The following is a 6,352-nucleotide window of genomic DNA, read 5'->3' as shown; positions in this document are numbered from 1 at the left end:
CCTCATTGTTCTTGCCATATATGAGGATGTCATCCACAATGGACATTACAACTTTGAAAACTTCAAACGTTTCGTCTGTCTTTTGCTGGAATTCATCTTGAGCTGAGATGAGACCAAAAGGTAGACAAAGGAACCTATATCGACAAAATATTGTATTAAATGTGGTTAATTTTGGAGATTCTTCAGCAAGCTTTATTGCCCAATATCCAGATCTGGCACCCAACACACTGAAATATTGGGCCCCTGCAAGCTTTGCCACCGTGTCATGTTGGAATGGGATAGTGAGGACGCCGGATTGTCTTATTAAGGCCATGTGGATGAAGACACACCCTTAGTTTCCTTGTTCATGGCGTTTCCACAATGACAAGCGAATTGACCCACTTGGCTGGCTCCATCTCCTTGGTAATGATGCTTGTTCTCTCCATGCTGTTCAGTTCATCTTGTAGCTTACTGTGGAGAGCATAAGGAATCCTTCTAGGAAGGTAAACCACAGGTACAGCTGTTAGATCAAGGTGAATTGTGCACTCTCTTGGAAAGAGACCAATTTCTGTGAAAACATCAGAGAGTCCTGCATTATTCCATTTGTTTTGTTGTCAGGTACTGACACAGATAGGACAAGCTTGATTAGGTCTAAGTCCAAACATGCCTTCAATCCCAGAAGAAGTGGAGCTTGCTTGTCCACAATGTAAAAGTCAAAGGCTATTACAAGATCTTTATATTTGCACTATATAGTAAAGGTATATTTTACTAGAAGCTGTTGACCACCATACCCAGTGAGCTGCCTTGCAGTAGGCATAATGGCATATTTGGCTTTCAGGCTGCTGTATACATTTTCAGGTATTACATTTACCTGAGATCCAGTGTATAATTTGAATCTCAACTTTTCAACATTTGGTTCAAATTCTATGTCTGCAAAAGCCTGCTCTGTGTTTGGAGTTTGGTTCTTATTGAACACTGAATCAATAAAGAGCTCTTCATGATCAGATTCTTTTTTTTCCTACTACATGTACTGCTTTTATTCGATTAGACAGACAGACTTTGGCAAAGTGGTTTAGCTTTCCACACTTGACACACTGTTTCCCTTTAGCTGGACATACATCCTGCTGAATGTGCGTTCTTCAACATCTGCAGTATATGGAACTTTCTTAACATAGCGCAGCTCCTTTCATCAGCTTGTTAACTGCACGCACAGTTTGATCCATATCGCTATTGGCCAACATTGTTTTCATTTGAGCTTGTGCAATTTCATGAGATTGGGTAAGGTCCCTCATTTAGCAGTTTTTCTCTCACTCTTGGAGAATGGACACCAAATACAATATGGTCTCACACCATTTCGTCATTATACACATATGCACAGTCTTTCACTAGCAGCCATAGCTCAGTCAGGAACTGTTCAAAAGATTCCCCAGGTGCCTGCATCTTTTCATTAAATTCATAGCGTGCAAATATCAGGTTTGCTTTTACCATTACATACAATTAAAAACAGTCATAATAAGTTTGAAATTTCTTTACTTTCATCTTCGGATAATGCCCATGTTTTGTAGATGTCCTGTTCTTTATCACACATCACCAACAGCAAGTAGCTACGCTCTTCCTTTTCTCCTTTTGCTTGAAGTGGGCCCGTGAACATTAGCTGTATGTGGTGTTTGAACTTTTGCCATAACTCTGGCAAATTGACTGAATCCCAGTCTATGCGAGATGAAGGAACTCTGGTGACTTCCATAACTTTTAAGGAATTTAGTCTGTTTTTTTACTCTGACACCATGTTGTTATTTTCGGCTTTTATTCTTTTAAAGAGACTGAGAATATAAAGTTGGCTTGTTGCATGCTCCCTTTATTTCCTTATTCCAAACAATAATACACATACCATCCCATAATAAACGGTTAATCCCAGCAACCCTGCATTTAAAGAAACAGACATTCCCCGTAGATGCTATACCTATCAGATAGTGTCACAATCACTCCTAACTCATTAACAGCTGTGTTTGGTGTACTCCCAGACCACCTTAAAGTGGAGAAAGACAAACAAACTGTAATTGCCTTTACTACACTACTGGCACCTAGACTTATCTTGCTCAACCGGAAGAATCCCACTCCACCACACTTAAGTCCATGGGTAAGTGATGTTCTATACTACTTGAAATTGAAAAAAAATCAAATTCTGACTTAGAAGATCTGTTCAAAACTTTTTTAAAATATGACAGGATCTAATCAATAACATTTTAGAATAAGCTTCCATCTCGGGGAACAGATACCCTTCCTTTCTTGTTCTTTTTATAGAGTAGCTTCATTTTCTGGCTACTCTCTCTTTCTTTTGGGTGGGGGTTGAATTTTGCTCTGATTTGATTTGTTAAGTTTGACTTGACTTTATGGAATGTTATCTGTTTCTAGTTAAAATCAATAAAAATAGAATAAAAAAATAATATAAAAAGTATAAATAAATAGGTTTTGGAGTCATATGCTTTTCCTTTCTTCCTCCAATTAAATCATAACAGTTAAGTAGATAAAAAATAATTTTGCCAAATGTTCTGATTAATTCTGATTAATTTCCCATTCTCAGTTTAGTTCACTATTTTATCCTATATGATAAATTTGTTGCAGATATCTTTTGATGCGACATGTATCATTAGAAAACTGTAATCTTGTAAAATAGATCCTGATAAATTATGTGTGGAAAATTGTTATTAGGAGTATGGTGCCTTTTTGTCAGAGGTATAATTTTCTTAGTGAACTCAGTGGTGCTAGTGTTAGTCCTCCATTATTGAAGCACTATGAAAAACATTTACATTTTGCTGAGGTAATCATGTAGTATGTATTCAATTTTCTAGTGTGTTACTTTCACATGCCAAACTGTATGTTTTCTCTAGTTCTTTGATAGACAACCTTCTTTCAAGTACATCTATGAACATGTTTATATTGCAACAAAGATTTACCCTTAAAATCTGAGATTTCAATTATAGGGAACTCCTATCAACTGAACATAGCTGAAAGGAAAGAGTGAACAACTTATAGTACTTCAAAAAAGTAGGCAAAGTGCTTCATATGATGAAAAAAGACAAGTGATTTGCTAGAGCTTCATTCTGAAGTGATGCAGTGGCTCCAGGGGCCTCATGCATAATGCCGTGCGTAGAATTCACACTAAAATATGTCATACAGACAAAAGTCGAAATATGCATACGCACAAAAAAATTCAGATGTAGAAAACCATGCGTAAGACAACTTCCACGCACTTCCGCTACATAAATCCCGGTCTGCGTGAAATGTAACACTTGTGCACACGCCTGACGCCCCTCCCAGACTCCTCCCAGAATTACGCCTCTTTGAATATGCAAACCAATATAAATATTCCCTTAAGTTCAGCGTTCTGTGAAAAGACAATGGCAAAGAATATCTGCGAATGCCAAGTACTATTTGTTGGTTTAAGCAGTTGTACAAACAACAAAAGGAAGTTCATCAAAAGTTCAAGTTCATAAAGTCGCAGAGTCATACTTACCTGGCAGGGGAGATACCATGATCACTAAGGTGGTTCTCCCAGGGCGAGGCTCATCCATTGCACTCCGGGTGTGCTGACCCCTGCGATTTCCCCAAATGCGGGAAATTCGACTGCATAATTTGTGTTTTTTTTTTCTTCTCTAGGGCGGAGTGGTGGCTCTGAGGCTAAGGATCTGTGCTGGTATCCCGAAGGTTGCCGGTTTGAATCCCCGTCACTGCCAAAAGAGATCCTACTCTGCTGAGCCCTTGAGCAAGGCCCTTAACCTGTAATTGCTCCAGGGGCGCTGTACAATGGCTGACCCTGCGCTCTGACCCCAAGAGGGTATGCGAAAACTACCAAATTCCTAATACAAGAAATTGTATAAGGTGAAATAAAGAACAAAAAAAACAACAAAAAAAAAAAGAGTGCCCAAAATAAAATAGAAGTTGTCAGATATCAAAGTTGCCTTGAAAAGGCAAGTCGTAGCCCATCATCTGAGTGTCATATGGAAGCTTATTACAGAGAAAAGAAAAAAAATAGGGACACAGTGGAAAAAAAGCTTGAAATGTCAACTTTAATCTCGAAATTTCCACTTTAATCACATAGTTTATTTTGTCATTAAAGTAGAACATCATAAACTTAATCTTAAAATCTTCTAACTTACTAGTTTCTGAAATTCCATCATAGCTAAAGTAACACATAGCAAGTAAACTTGTGATGTCTTCAGTAAAAATACAGGGACCTGCTATGATGTTTGTCAACCCCAGTCCCCTCCTAATGTAGATGTTTTGTATGGTCCATGGATTCAGTTATTAAACAAGCCATCCAGTTTATTTGTGTGTGATTATAAAGCTATTCATCACACCACAGTAAACCAGGAAATACAAAGAAGTCGTGTTCATGGTTCCAGCCCAGCAAGGACTACAGAAAGTATGGAATCCAATCATACACAAAAAGAAAATTCTCATCACATAAAAGCAGAGATTTTTATAGTTATCAGGGAAGCATGGTAGATGACAGATAGAACACTTGCATTTCAACCATCACTGAAAAAAGAACACCTCTTGAAAAACAGGCAATGACATTGTTATGTATTAACATATTGTTGACTAAATGTCATTGATACTCACTGAAAATAATATTTTTATTTAGTTGTATTTAATTAAGAAAGTTCTGCAGCAGCATATTTTTACAATTTTAAATAGAGTTTATGTCCTGATCAACTGGAAGAAATATCAATTAACTATATCAGAATTCTATAGTGTAAAGCAATGAAGTATTCACCATGTCCTTGCAACTAAAGCAAGGTCAGGTTATGTGATAATTACACACAAGAAGTTGGAAGGCTTTGAACTTGTGACCCTCTAGTTTACAGTCTAATTTCACAGCCACTTGATAAGTAGCCTTACTGAATCACCTGTGTGTGCATGTCAAATATGTAATGTATTTGTTTAATTCCAGATGAATAAAATATTAATAAAATGGAAATAAAAATATTATTTGCCAAAATATTACCTTCCAAAAGGCAATGCTTCCAATGCTCTCAAAATTTCTTTTGAACAGATTGCTTGGATATCTACCACTAACTAAACTGTGTCACTAAAACTGCAGAATGTTAGTTATAAAATACTATTAACAGATATTTACTAATGAAAAATAACAGATTAGTATACTATATATGAGAAACATATACAGTATACATCTATACATACTGTATGTATTTTATACATTTCTGTGGTTAATTCAACACATTGTTTCAAATTAAATTTGTAACTGGTTTTAAAATAAGTCTTCTTATGTTTAAATTTATAAGTGGTTTAGCCCCAGCCCACGCCTTACTTTTCTGAACATATTAGTGCCTATACTCCAGGGCGCACATTGCCAACTCAAGCTGCAGGCCTGTTTAAAATTCCAAGGATAAACAAAACTAGTGTAGGAGTCAGAGACTTAAGCTACAGGGCACACAAACTCAGGAATTGATTTACCTACCAATATTGGAAAAGCCCCATCAGTCTATGCATTTAAATCAATTCTAAAGACTCATTATTTTAACATTGTATACACTGGTGAGAATTCATATTGAGGCTATTCAGGTTGCCCTCTTATCTTGTTTTTTATTTAATTACAATACTTGTTTTAGTTTTCCATGGCTATGTCTTTTCCATTTTCTTTCAACCCTAGAAGACACTTGGTCTGCCTGAGTGTATGTGTATTTATACCTGTAATAATGAACTTGTGATTTTCCCAAATTAAACTGTTGTCACTTACCAGTGGAATGATTTATTTCAGAATTGGTGACAAAGGACAATTGGAATCTGGACTTAAAACCACCTGTTGTTTGTGCATGTATGTATGTAAATTATACATATTGTGAGCTGGGGGGCTGATCGCACCCCTACAGGTTAAAGAACGCTGAAAGACTACCTTCACATTGCTCCCTTGCTTGCTGGGCTTACTTGCGGCCAATCTTTCGCGCGATCCGCACGGTACTTCGCATACTTTGGGCTCATTTAATGCTCAGAACGCGCACACACCCGCATCATGGCTGCCACATGTTCTCAGCGTTCCTTTGACGCGTCCTCGGAGCAGGTCCTCAGAAATTAATGTGACGTGTGCGCGAGTTGCAGTACCAACAAAAAGTTGGGTGGGCACAGTGTGCTAAAAGTTGGAATGTGACATCAGAGTCTCTGGTTACTATCTACATGTGACAGAAAGCTGCTTTGTGGATCCTACAAGATCGGTGTGCGCGCTTCGATGTTTGATGAATGGTTCGAAGTGGTGAAGCAAAATGCAGACATACAGATCCATTCATGGTGCTTTTTATATTCAAGCGTTGCATATTCCCGATCGTAATGACACGATACATTTTAAAAGTCTCAC

General features: G+C 37.5%; 1 non-coding gene across 1 annotated transcript; it reads left to right on the top strand.

Moving 5' to 3' along the window:
• The first annotated feature begins 3,485 nt into the window (after positions 1–3,485).
• Positions 3,486–3,643, top strand: LOC114641450 (U1 spliceosomal RNA). Its single transcript, XR_003714340.2, has one exon. It is a non-coding gene; the product is annotated as a U1 spliceosomal RNA (small nuclear RNA).
• The last annotated feature ends 2,709 nt before the right edge of the window (positions 3,644–6,352 follow it).

Source organism: Erpetoichthys calabaricus, chromosome 4 (assembly GCF_900747795.2).
Source record: "Erpetoichthys calabaricus chromosome 4, fErpCal1.3, whole genome shotgun sequence".
Classification (NCBI taxonomy): Eukaryota; Metazoa; Chordata; class Cladistia; order Polypteriformes; family Polypteridae; genus Erpetoichthys; species Erpetoichthys calabaricus.
Note: the sequence above shows the minus strand (reverse complement) of the source record. Positions and strands in the feature narration are given on the sequence as shown.